The sequence below is a fragment of the Mus musculus genome, chromosome 13 (assembly GCF_000001635.26).
Source record: "Mus musculus strain C57BL/6J chromosome 13, GRCm38.p6 C57BL/6J".
Classification (NCBI taxonomy): Eukaryota; Metazoa; Chordata; class Mammalia; order Rodentia; family Muridae; genus Mus; species Mus musculus.
This window is the reverse complement of record NC_000079.6, coordinates 110,565,000-110,579,330: the sequence shown is the minus strand read 5'-3', so window position 1 is coordinate 110,579,330 and position 14,331 is coordinate 110,565,000. Positions and strand designations below refer to the sequence as shown.

The 14,331-nt window shown below is 39.2% G+C and overlaps 1 long non-coding RNA gene across 2 annotated transcripts; it reads right to left on the bottom strand.

Annotated features, from left to right (window-relative positions):
- Window positions 1–1,105: 1,105 nt before the first annotated feature.
- On the bottom strand, window positions 1,106–10,619 carry Gm32990. 2 transcript variants are annotated; one of them, XR_873951.1, is made up of 5 exons: window positions 9,645–10,619; window positions 8,949–9,077; window positions 4,160–4,276; window positions 2,526–2,628; window positions 1,106–1,173 (listed from the first exon to the last, which is right to left on the bottom strand). It is a non-coding gene; the product is annotated as a predicted gene, 32990 (long non-coding RNA). The 2 variants fall into 2 exon arrangements; XR_382900.1 differs by lacking the exon at window positions 8,949–9,077 and having other exon boundaries at window positions 9,945–10,619.
- Window positions 10,620–14,331: the final 3,712 nt, after the last annotated feature.

Genomic DNA, 14,331 nt, shown 5'->3' with positions numbered 1-14,331 from the left:
TGAAGCTGACTCACAGCAGAATCCTCTGTGGATATGGGGATTCTGTCAAGGACACTGTCTCTTTCTCAGTAGCCTGTGGGCACATTTCTGTATCTTTAAACTTGAGACGAACAAAGTATTCCAGGTAGAAAAGGTAAGAATGTCATTATCTAACTAATGTCTCCAGCGTTCATCCAATTAAATCATTGAAAAGATAAATGACAAGAAAGTCCATAGGTGATATAACTATAGTTCCAGTCTGATGACCATTGACATGTCCCCTATAGCAGAGAAAGGAAGCATGCTACTTTATCACCATGTGATAAAAACATCTTTTTGGAAAATTGACTCTTTTGGAACAAAAGTTATTTCTGCCAAAGCAAGTTTCTCTTATCAAATACTTTCCCTAGAGCTTCTATGTGGAAATGGCAAGCCTAGGGAATTATTAAATTTTTTTCTGCTTCATTTGTCCCATATGCTTGCAATTTTCTGCAGTACTCTTTTTGTGAACAACACTGCACAAATCCAAGACTTAGCTTCAATCAGGGAATCCATAACCATAAAATGAAAGTCCCATGGTACGATGGAAAACTTAATAGTAATTGAAGCTGCAAAATCTTCTACAGACAAAAACTACCTAGAAAAGCGTGTTCAACTGCCTAAAATTATTACAAACCATATCAAGCCTAGCTCACCTTCTTCCCCAGGGCTGGGACTTGATTCTGTCATCAGAACCTGAACAGTCTCTTCCATTGTCCTTAGACCTAGCTGGTTAATGCAAGAGCTGTCATTCCACAAGGGAGTGGGTGCTGGCTCTAACCTCATACGCCAGTAGAAAACATTCCAAGAGACTAAAATAAAATTACAGATTTCTAGTTTATAGCAGAATAAAGGAATCTGGGAACTAAGCTAAACACCGCAAGAGGGGAACGTCGTTCAGTTTAACTCTAGCTCAAATATGTTGTCGGAAACGTTGAAGAATCAGCAGGGGTTTTATTTAGCCCAACAGGAAAAAACACTAATATTTGGACTTCTTGTCATGTCTAATTTTAGTTTCCTAACACGTGGACAATTTCACTTTATTTCTCAGCTCTCAGCAAAGTATTGACCAATTACCTTGGCCAACAGTTGTTTTTGTAAAAGGTTATTTTGATGGTCTTGGTGAAACTGTTAAAAACAAACTTGCTTTCTGACCTGGGAAAGGAAAAAGCCTTTATCAGACGTAGAAAATCACTGTGTTATTGAATCCAAATTTCAACACAACTTTATCCCTTTGGAAATTTTAGATAAAAAGCGCTGCTTGAAATAGAAAAGGCAAACAAAAAACAGTCCCAGAGGTACAACGAACATACATCCTGTATGAAGTTAAGGAAAACACTATGCACAAACTACATGTTTTTATTGTTTCCCTTTTAAAGTGTCCATGAATTGAATAGCTCTTTTGACTCTTTTTTATTTTTATTAAGCTATCATTATTGTGGCTAAAATCAACATATTAACTTAGCTTTCTTCTTTGACTATTGAAATTTTTATTCTTTTACCTAAAGAGTGAATGAGAACACAGACCCCACCCCCAACAAAACAAAACAAAACAAAACAAAACAAAACAAAACAAAAGCAAAAACAAAAACAAAAACCAGAGGAAACCAGATCTCTAGTTTGTCTCAAGTCTCTTCATGATTCAAAGAAGTTGATGTGCAAATATTAACATTTATCAAGGTTATCAGAAAATATAATAGATGAAGAGTCCTTAAACACAGAACAAAAATCATGATACATGAAAGAAAAAAGAGAAAATATGAAAATAACTAGAGATGTTGAAAATATCTCCCTGTTTCTTAATTGATACTGAAATCATTTGTAGTGAAACTGAATGAAAAAAAAGTAAAAATAAACAACCCAAAAACAAAAACAAAAATATAATGTGAGAAAAGATTGTGCATATACAACAAATGTTTATTATTGCATATCCATCAAACCACCTGTAAAGATTTCTCCAAACTCAACAATTAATATGCAAACACCCCTCCCCCCTTAGAGGACTGAAAAAGACATTTACCAAAGAATGATTTTAATCATGGCAAATAGAAACTTGAAATTTGTTCAACAACATTAGTTAGTGGAAAATTAATGCAAAATTAACATAACCATGAAGTTCAAGTATATATATATTTGTCCTGGGCAACAAATTCCAGAGAGACTAGGGACAAGGAGGACTCTTATGCATTTCTGGTAGGAATGGAATGCGGTCCACTCTTCCTGGGACTTTTACTTACCCAAAAGAAATAAACACCTATTCCCACACAGGTATCTTTAATATCTTACTTTTCAAATGTGCCTGGAGCAGGTAAGTGGACAATGCTGATAAATACCATCTTGGGAGCAAGCTATTCGTGGCAGAAAAACCAGGGATGAGTATTAAAGTCATTACGTTGGGTAAAATAAACTGGTCATGAAAGATGAATTGCACAATCAGTGTGAGATTTCATTCATATCACAGTCTCCAAAGACCCAAGCCTATCATGACAGGAGCAGATCAGTCTTACCTGGATTTGAAAGCAGAGGAGGATTAGACTGCAGTATACGGTATAGGGAGAGTAGTCGATCGTGTCAACTCTGTGTTCTTACTGTGATCACAGTTATCTAGCTCTATACATGTAATGAAATCATAGCATTATATTTTAAAAATCAATTTTCCTATGTCAATTAAAATATAACACTATTTAATGTATAAAGAACAAGGAAGTGTTACTTTTTTTTATTGTTCTTGAAACAGTATTTTTGCAATATAGCCCAGGCTAGTCTTAAAATGCTATCTCCCCTTCCTTAGCCTTTCAAGGATCAAAACTACCAAGCCTGACTTTAACAGGGCTTTGAAAACATTTTCTACCTCCCATTCTATAATCAGGAAATGTGTAAGTAAAACTCTATTATTGACAAATAACTGAGAGAAATTATTTTTCTTCAGTTTCTTGGGTCTTCAAAAGCTAAAATTAGATTTGTCCTTCTTCTCAACAAATCTAGTAGTAGATGCTATCATCACCACCAAGAGTTCAGCCTATGCTGGGAGGGATGACATCCACTCGAAGTCCCAGGAACTCTGGAAACTGAGGCTAATGGATCCCTTAAACTCATGAGCTAAAGGTAACCCTGGGCAACAAACCTAGGCCCCGTTTAAAAGTAACAGGAACCAAAAGGCATTGACCTAAGCACCCCAAACGCGTATCTAAATCAATACACAGCATGCCAGAGGAAGTCTGTCTCCTGAAGGTCACCTTTGAATACTGTAGCACACTGGATCATGTAGAGGTTGAATAACTAAATCTCTTGGCTGACAGATGACTGACTTCATATTAAATCTGGCTGGTGTGGCCGTGGGGGTCTGTGCTTTCAACTGTGATTGTAACTGATTCTCTCTTAATTCACCTCAGTAAACATTAAGCAGAAGCACATTCTATCCAAAGCCCTAGGCCAGACTTTGTACCTTCAAGTTCTTAAAAATGCAATAACGCGTACACAGGAGCCACAGTGTCTTTTCTTCTGTCCTTACAGCCACACCTTTTCCCCTCCCCCCGCCTTTCCTGAAATTATATTAATAAAGATGCAAAGTTTTAATCATTTGAATGCATTTGTTTAAATATGTAAAATAATACATTTGCCACAGGGTCTAGATTCATCATGCACCGTTCTCAGGTATGACCTTATTACAGACGTTAGATTTTCAAACACTTTAGAAAGGCAAATACTTCACCTTTATTCAACTCTTCTGTGAGTGAATGATACACATCATGTCATTGCCTGAAGGCCATGTGAATGGACTTCATGCTAGATGTCAGAAATGACATCTGTCGTCTCCAGGTTTGCATGAAGGAATATTGATTTTTGGATCTGTTTTGTTTCTTTCAGCCAGTTGTTTCCATTGAGAAGGAAGCTGAGCTAAGGTATTTGATATCTACAGATGCAAAGCCTTGACTGAAGCAAGGTATTTGTTATCCATGGAGGATAAAACATGACTGACAGAAAACAAATCATTTCTTTTAGATAGTGAAACTCCTGCTGCAATGGCTTAGTCGATGGTGATTTGCATCTCATTAGGATTCCACAGGCCAACCACAGCTCCTTTCACTTGGCTTAATACTCCAAAAACAATAAGGAGGAACATAGAGATGACAGCTATTACCAAGAATAAATCTGTTGTTCCATTCCAGAGAGAGCAGAATTTATGGTTGTGCATTTCCACATAGTGACGTACAGTTTGGTCCCATCATGCGTCCTGGAAAATTGAGCCAAGAACCTGCTGAAATAATATAGAAAGGCTTGAGCAGTGGAAGGATTTTTAGCTTCAGGAGGATGGCAGTAAAACCTGGCAGCAGGAAAAAATAAAAGGAATGAGCATCACAGAAATAAACAGGAGGGACCAGATGTTGGCAGCTGACTGGGAAACGGGCACAGCTGGGCAAGTCCATCTCAGTAAAGGCCTTGGAACTGATATATCTAATCGACAGATAAGTGGTAGATCGCTGTTCCCCATGCCACATGTTAATTTTCAAATGTACAAACAGTGAATGACCTCTTGTTTACATAATTCTTAGTTACTACACACACACACACACACACACAGAGAGAGAGAGAGAGAGAGAGAGAGAGAGAGAGAGAGAGAGGGAGAGAGAGAGAGGAGGAGGAGGAGGAGGAGGAGGATTTGTATACAGTTGGCATTAATCAAATTAACTAGGCAAATTCTAACCAGCTTCTACATGTATACTGGGCTGACAAGAATAGTTGACTTTGTGGCTTCCTCCCTGCAGAAGAGGGGGGCAATTGCCATCACCTGAAATCATGCATGTATGATCTCTCTATCTGCATGCCTTCCTTTGATTTCCAACAGAATACGACTCAATTAAAACAGGACATTCTATCTAGCCAAAATAACCAAGATGCGCTGTTACATAAATCCAATTCTAGAAAGAAGAGACAGACTATAGAAGCAATCTCATTTGACCAGCCAGTTTTTAATTGATATGTGGTATTATAGATTAGTTAAAATGATGATGCTTGCCGCAGCAAAACTGAGATATTAAGATAATTATCCTGGTGCAGGAACTTGATTACAGAATGCTTATTAATCAGGATTATCAACAAAGGATGGAAGATTTCAACTAAATGCTTCCTGCTGCTAACGATGCCCTACTTGTTTTTCCTTACATCGGAAATGCATGCCTGCAAATGGTGCAATGCTTCAACTTCTTCTCATAATCAGCCTTCTGAGTTTGTGTGATTTTTTTTTCTTAGATCATTGACTAGAAACACTTGCAGCATAAAGAATCCAGTCTCTGCCTGTATCAGCCTTTACTCTGGAAAAGAGCAGGCAGCCCTGAAGTAATAGCCTGGGCTCCCTGCTCCCTGCATAGCACGTCATCATTGAGATCCATTTTCAGCCAGGGGATTATTATCCCCTCTCTGGATTTAAGAAATGCCATGGGCTCCCTGCATTTCCTGTTGGGTTCGCATCAAACACTGGTTATGCTTTTGTCAAGCTGCAGACATGTGCTACGTGGCATTAGCATGCTACACACGCCCCAGAATACTTCCTGCTGCCCACAGAAGCCCTGGTAGCAAGAAAGCTCCACATTTATGATTCATGAAGGGCCATGAAATAATCCCAAATTCTGAGACTTCCCCCTCCAAATGTACCCTGGCTCCATTGAGGTTACATTGTCAAGAACTGAAAGAAGCTCATGGTGAGAGCTGAATGGAAAAAGAAGCCTCCCACATGCATTCACTATTGATGGATAAATCAGTCCGTCCTCCCTGGAGGACTATGTGGTACATGTGTCAGTCACTCGAGGCAGCTTATTTTCACCAGGTACTCGTAGTTCTAATAATGTGTCCTAAGGAAATACTATATAGTCACACAACTGAAAAAGGTAGATAGTTGAGTATTTCCATCCAAAGATTTATTGTAACAATACAACTAAACACAGCAGACTAAATGACAAGAGAATTTCTAAATAAGGTGTGATGTATTCCTACCAAGGATAACTATAACTGCTTAAACCCTTATCTGTTTTGACTGACATACAACAATGGAATGTAACATCAATTTGTTAAAAAATACCTAGCATGACCAATACTCTGACACCACTAAAACTAAAAGTTTTTACTTATGTTTACATAATGTGATACATATATATATACAACATTTTAAAAGGATGTTGTGATGTGTATGATGCACATAGGTAACATTTTAAAGATTTAAGGGATTATACATACCAAAATAAGCTAATTTGGACATAAAGGAATCTTTCTTTTCTAACATTTATTTTATTTATTTATTTATTTATTTATTTATTTATTTATTTATTTATTTTCGGTTTTTCGAGACAGGGTTTCTCTCTGTAGCCCTGGCTGTCCTGGAACTCACTCTGTAGATCAGGCTGGCCTCGAACTCAGAAATCTGCCCGCCTCTGCCTCCCAAGTGCTGGGATTAAAGGAGTGTGCCACCACTGCCTGGCTTCTTTTATTGTTTTTAATTGTGTATTCACATGTGTCTGTACGTGGGTGTGTGTACATGAATGTAGATGTCAGAGGAGGCCATTGGTATCAGATAACACTGCAGTGGAGTTCTAGGTTTTGTAAGCTAGCTTATAAGGGACTATCAACAGCACTCAGTTCCTCTGCAAGAGCAGTATCTACTCTTTCCCACTAAGGCACTGCTTTCTTAATTTTTATAGCAAAAACAAAAAAAAAAAGGTTTTCTCCAGTAGAAAGTGGTGAAGGAAAATAGAATCCGTTGCTTTTTTCTTTCACTTCTAGATCTCTGATTCCCAATAATAGTAGGGTTCGTCTCAACGACACAGACATGAAGGAGCAATTGAATTATATTTTTCCTTGTCAATAAAATGGCTCTGGGATGCCTTTGGGGTGGTGTCTCTGCAACCTTAAATGGCAGTGATGAGGATGCCTACATATGTACATTAGAAAAAAATTATAAGACAGACTCATCACTTTTCCTGCACAAGAGTCATTTTCATGTGTCAGAGCATATCAGTGGTTTTAAGAGCTACTGAAGAACAATTGTTTGGAAGGGATGTCATTTTGTCCATGGTGTAGCCACACAAGAGTTGCCCTTGGTCTACAAAATAACCCGACCCATGCTCCAGCAAGCAGTGAGTCTCTCTGTCTCTCTCTGTCTCTCTGTCTCTGTCTCTCTCTCTCTCTCTCTCTCTGTCGCGCTCTCTCTCTCTCTCTCTCTCTCATACACACACACACACACATACACACAGACACAGAGAATTAAGCACAAAACTGAACTTTCTATTTGTACTGATGTATTTTATTATAACATTGCTTCGGAGATGTCTATGCAAACATTTAATGAGGAAAATAGGTAGTATACCTATAGAAGCAGTTTAACACCTTTCTAGGCATTTGAAAAGGCACCCCATGGAGTCTACTGTACACATTTACATGGGTCACAGTGAACTCTCGGGACACCTTGCTTACTCTTTTCCAGGAGTAAATTAGACTGCTCCAAAATATTAACTTGGCTGCAAGTTTTGTATTGAATAATATAAAAATTAGTGCTTTTAATATGATCATCATTTTATAGCATTTTAAATCTTCAGGTTAAATAACCCTTTTTCACTATTGTCTGATTTCACCACAAACTCAAATCAATACTTAGGCTGAGATATGAAATTATTGATACTTGGACCTTCTGCCAGAATATGCCAATGTCTATTTTTGAAGATATTTTCATGGATCCCTCACATAGGCAGAATTGCTTCACATTCTAGAAGCAAGGGAACTCCGGAGCTTAGCAACCTTGTACCACCACACACAGGCTCCTTTCTCATGATTTACAGAGTAAGTTGCTGGAGAACTTTGGGGTCCTGTTGACTTAATCTCAGCTACCTCCATGAGTAAATACAAATCTGGCTGTGCTCTAGACCCCTCCCCAGCTATGCCTACTCATCTGGCATGAGGGTTCTTGCAAACAGACAGAACTAAAGGTCTAAGTAATCTTCCCAGAGCATGGTCAGATTTTGTACACATCTCAAACTCCACAAGCCTCACCCAGCCCTGAGTGGGAAGAGATAGGAAAAGGAAAATTTCCCAAACTGTGATATAGTTAAGTTTATCTCTAGCTCAAGTATTTTCCATTGCTCAGAATCCTCCAGTAGATTCTCTTCACACCCAAAATGAAGACTTCCCTATGGCCAGATATACTGGGCTCTGGATGTTTGTCCTTGTTGAGTGGTTTTCTGCAGAGAATCAGCAGAAACCTGCCACACTTTCCATGACTTGACCATGTTGGCTTGAAGTCTCCTCCCCAAAAAAGATCCTACACAGACTCCTGTTTTTAAATGCACCCTCTGATTCATGCTGTCTTAACTCCTTTATGTATTTATTTTGTCTTGATCACTATATTATTGTTCACTGGATCACTGTTGGTAGTAGTTTCTACTTTCTGCATTATAATGTCAACTCTTTGAGAGGAGATACTTTGTCCTATTCTATCTACAGTAGCTGCAATGCTTTCTCATACATAACAAACATTTCTCCATAAATATATGATGAGTGATCCTCTATTGCCTAGAGTTATATGTGAGAGCCCCACTCTCCTATATTGAGATAAATGTGAGCAATTCTTTGTTCTGTTGGATTTTATGGATGAACCACAATGTTGCTAACATCATTCACATGGACATACTTCAACTGCTGCATGAGGAAACAGCTGCCTAGGGTGGGGCTCTAATTCTTCCTTACCCTGTGACATCACAGAAACTTAGTGCTTAGATTTCCAGAGCAATCAAGATTTCACCAACCAGAGGGACTTTCAGTCTGTTGCCTGCCTTCCCTGGATCCAACACCCAAGGTGAACCTAATCTACATGGTGATGATCTTTGGGGGGCATCTATGGGATGGTTAGGTCATGAGGACAGAGGCAATTTGAATGAGATGAATACCTTTCGCAGAGCACTGCCTCATCCTCTTTAGCTTGCTAGGGCACAGGAAGAAGACAGGCAGATCTGAACTGGAAACCAGACCTTTTTTGTACATGCTGGTACTCTGAGCTCGGATGCCAGCTGCTAGAACTGTGAGAAATTTCTGTTGTTAGATGAAAGCATAATGAACATGTGGTTCAGCAACACATCAGAATGTCAGTCAGCCATCAAGAGAAATGAAATTAGGAGGAAAATGCTCAGATCTGGACACTCCTCTGTTGAGCGAAGTAACATGTGCTCATGAAGACAGACAGACACTCTGTCATGTACAGATTCTCGTTTATATTTTTATATGGATGCAGATATGTAAGGGGGTGAGTATGGGGATAAATCAGAAAGGGTCCACAGAAGGGAGTAGAGATTTTAAAGAAGGATAGCAATCCATTACATGTGATAAGGAAGACGAGGATGAAGTAAATGGGAGGAAGGTGGTGAGGGAGGAGGCCAATAGGAACATATTATGTATGAAACTATACCTTGAAGCCTATGACTCTATACACTAATAAAAATAAAAAATGTAAAAATAAAAGACACTTCTGTTCCTTGCAAGTCACTAGTTTGATTGTTTTGCAATAGCCCCCTGAACTTAGACTAAAGAAAATCCGAATCTTCCCAGTTGATGTGAAGATGAAGAGTTTACTGAGAATTGTGTCCCACCTGATACTAGAGTAGTCAACGGAAGTCTTCCATTGAATATTCTAATGGACAAGCAGCTTTCACTCATCTCCTCTTGAAGTGTTTATTTATTTATTTAATGGTGTTTTGGGGGTGTCACTGGACAGCTTTCAGGAATTGATTCTCTCCTTCCACCATGTGGGTCCCAGGAATTGAACTGAGGCTTGGTGGCAAGAGTCTTTATCTTCTGAGCCACTCAACGGAGGACAGATAACATGCAAGGAGGCCATGGGTTCTACATCCAGCACCAAAGGATTAAAATGAAAATGAAAGAAAACTTACTTCTCGCTTTCTCCACTGGGCTGCTTGGTCTCTAAGCAAATGTGTTGTCATAGCATGGAAACCTGCCCAAATTTCTTGGGTTGCTCAAGGTACATGTAAGGAAGTATCTACATCCAAGTTGTATGAATGGCTCATCTTCAGATACAATGGGAACAGAAGGTACATTTCCTGTGACATTTTTTTTCTGTTTTCCTCCATATGCACAGCCACATGACCATGAATAACTGAAATATTTGAGAACAGGGTAGCACATGCTTGTCTCTCAAGGGAAGCAGGCTCTTCAGCCTCCCTTTGCCAACCACCCAGCCGGAGGGTGTGTCCTCAAACTTCCCCAGATTTGTTGTCTGTCGTTGCTGTGGCACAGTGTCCTTGTTATCAGTCTCAGATGACTTATGCAAACTTCACAGTAATGTCATCTGGGGAAATGGTCAAGCCGTGGATAAGTATATATCCCACATGTCTTCTCAAGCTACGGCTGTTTAGAGGTAGGGGCTCACTGCGTTAGGCTTGTTAAGTTGTTATTTTAAAAAAAGATGTTTCCAGGACAACAGTCCTGTCTCATGACACTCTACTGCTTGCTCTTTGGCCACTGCAGTGCAGACGTAGCTTGTGTTTTACATCGTTGAAAATTGCTTGTCTCTCAGGGGAAGCAGATCTTCAGCCTCCCTTTCCCAACCACCCAACTGGTGGGTGTGTCCTCAAACTTCCCCATATTTGTTGCTGTTCCTGTGTCACAATGTCCTCATTATCAGTCTCAGCTGACATATGCAAACTTTACAGTAATGTCAAACCAGAAAGGAAACTGAACTCCCCCATGCTGCCATTACGCAGAAAAAGCCAACACCTTTTAGAGACCACAGCCTTGAGGATGCCTAGCCTAGCCCCTTTGCACAGTCTTCTGCTATGATTTGTCATAAACTCAAAGAAAACTTCTACTTGCTTGAACTATGGCGTTAAGTACTTGGTTGCTATTAGACAATTCTATGAACTGTAAATTATAAATAATATAGAAGGCTAGAAAAAGACAAGGAAAAATGAATTCCTTATTATTTTATAATTTTGCAGAGCAGGTTTAACCCTGATCTCATTCAATGTGTGTGTGTGTGTGTGTGTGTGTGTGTGTGTGTGTGTGTGTGCGCGTGCGTGCGCGCGCATTCAAGTGCCCACGTGCAAATCCACCTGAGAGTGCATCATGTGTGTGGTTGTGAAACCCACAGTACATGTGCATGGAGTATTGTGAAGTTGATCCTCTTCACAAGTCCTTACAATGATTTTACTCAAGCCATATAGGCAATAGATCGATTATCTTTCTTCAGGAAAATTAAGAATCTTATAAAAATGTAGGTAAAGTATAGGTTAAAATTAAACACACTCTCTTATCAGGCAAATTTAAAGTCTATCAGTGTGACTTCCTCTTTGGACTTCAGTTCATCTTAGTGTTATTATTGTTCTCCCTCTTCTATCTATAGTTCTTAAGCCTAATTTTTCCAACATCAAGGAACATACCAATGAAGGCAGTTATACACACTACATCTGCAAAATTAAAATGTGTTAAAATGAATTGATGGTCACTTGAAAAATAAACTTAACTGAGGGAATAGAGGTCAAAGAAATAGAGGAACTTTGCTCAAAGAATTTAAGTGCTGACACCAAGAACTAGCTCGCAAAGACAAAAACAAAACTTTATTTAAAAATAAGACTTAAGCATTATCGATATTGAAGTTATACATGATTGTAGATGCTTATATGTGAAGTACATATAAGCTTTCAAAGTTAGGGCATAAAGATACTTTCCTTTCAACTAAGGGATTCTTCTTGCGTACTTATGATGGACAACGCAGTGTACTGATCGCTGGACATGAATGAGTAAATTGGCCATCTTAGTTACTACCTCAGTGGAGCTGGATACCTAACAAAGAAGAGCAGACATTTGTTTTTGTAAGTGGTTATAGGTTGGAGCTGCTAAATGGAAGTGTGTCTTGTGTTCAACATCGAAGAAACTGTCTTCAGTTTTCCTGAGAAATAAGTAAATGGTCCAGTGAGAGGCACCCTAATGAATGGGTAGCTGTGACAACCTTGCACTACCTGTGGTTGTTCTAAAGCATACTTTAGATACCCAGCAATACACTGTGGGAGAAAACTAGGTTTTTCTTTTCAAGTAGTTGTCAGTTGTGAGTTAGGGGTGGGGACTTGTGTCCATCTCCCCTCTCTGCTCTGGGACTCCATCTGGCTCAGCCCTGTGTGGACCCTGAGTGTGCTGCTGCAGTCTGTGAGTTCATCTGCGCCATCACTCCTGAAGTGCTTGCAAGGCATCATTTCCTTGATGTCCTCCTCTGTCCCCTCTAGCTCTTACAATCTTTCTGACTTTTCTTCTCCCTGACTCTGGATCAATGGATGTAATAAAGACCCCCTCATTTAGAACTGAATGTTTGAAGGTCTCTTACTCTCTGCCCTTTGCCCATTGTGGTCTCTGTTTTTGTTCTCCCTCACTGCAGAAGGATGCTTCTTTGATGATGACTGAACAAGGCAGGATAATATAGCAGAATGCCACTAGGAGTCATTTTAAGGTTACGTTCCTTTGGCAGAACAATAGTATTTGGTTTTTCCCTGGGACCCTGACCTATCTTGTCTCAAGTTCTTGCCCACCTGATCAGCCTCAGGTATGGGTTCCATCTCATGGAAGAGACCTTAAATTCAACCAGATATTTGTAGGTCACTCCCACATTTTAAAAAATTATATGTGCATGTGTGCTCCTATGTAAGTTTATGTGTATCGTGTATATGCAGGTACCTGCAAACACCAGAAGAGAGGACCATATCCCCTGGAACTGCAGTATATGGATAGTGGGAGCTAAAATTTCCTTTGGAAGAAAAATAAGTGCTCTTAAACACTAAGTAATGCCTTCAACCCTTGTGGGGGGAGGGAGAGTTAAGAGACAATACTCTGAACTTACATGTTAATGTCAACTTACTCAATTGTCTCTTTACATCTGTGACTTTTAAAGAAAACATTATAGAGCTGAGAAAAATAAGGCAAAGGAAAATCATGCGAATCATACCAGAAGACAGAAAATCTGACTCTGAGAAAGCCCACTGTTCCAGGTCCTTTGAGGGTGAGTTCATAAGAAATTAGGTGAATAATGAGCATTAAAACATTTTAATTCCTGTAATACCATATATATACACATACATACATACATACATACATATACATACATGTATATACATATAAAATGCATTTTTTATTATTTATCCACGTATTCAAAGCAAGGTTTGGTTCTCTTTAGAAAAGAACCTTATTGGTGACAATTCTAAGGATTCAAAAAGTAGTTCTGTGTGTTGGTCAGAGTAAATGTTGCTTGATTCATGAGACCACCACAAGTACATCTACGAATGTGATGCCCACCGCCCTGTGTGGCTTTGCAGTAACTTCAAACTAACCATAGTTTCACTCCTGATGATTTAGCGTTTCAACTAAATAAAATTGCTTTAAAAGAAAACAATAGTTTCCATTTTTTAACCTTGTTATGAAGTAAAGCAAGAACTAAAATAGACCATAAGTCAGTAAAGGTCTATTAATATGATACATGAAACTATTTCAATGACTACAGCCAGTTTTACACCTGGAATATCTGCATTACAAAATTCTGAGATTGAGACATTAAAATTCAGATTTGTCACATCCCTGCTACCCTCCTGAAATTTCTTTCCCTCGCTAAGTACTCTGCAAACAGGCATTTTCAAATATAAAGGACTAATGATTAATAAGTAAACAGAAGCAGTATGACCTTACACACATCACGGTGGCCTTGTTTTGCCTGATTTATTTAGGCATTTGGAAAATGAATAAATGAATTTTAAATAGCATCTGCTAAGATGGCCTTGGACAGAATTAGAAAGCCACAATTTCTGTGGCGAACAGAATCCAGGCATCCTCTCTTACACCAACCTCGCTCTCCAGCTTTCTCAGCCTCTCCCCCTCCTCTGGCATCATTTCTCCATCTCCCAGAGAAGGATTTGAAATGTCCACACTAAGCTGCTGAAGGGTGGAGGTTTTTACTTCCCAAGGATCACTGCTTTGGGGACGATTGAAGGCCAAGAGCAGAATGTGGGGCGTTTTGTACTGGATTCAGTCTCCTGCCTCCACCCTGGGCCTACCTCACCATCCTCTCATGAACACTTGCCATCCAGTCCAAGTGAGGCAAAGTATGTATCTTCCTTAAGCTTGTTTCCTCAAAACTAAAATGGGGATAAAATCTTACTACACTTATAGACTTGCTATGAGACTTTAATGAGAATATTCAAAGCACCCTGTGCTGGGTATGTAGCTGTTATTATAGTTCATGAATAGTAGCTGTTATAATGCCAGCTGTTTCCAACAGCAACA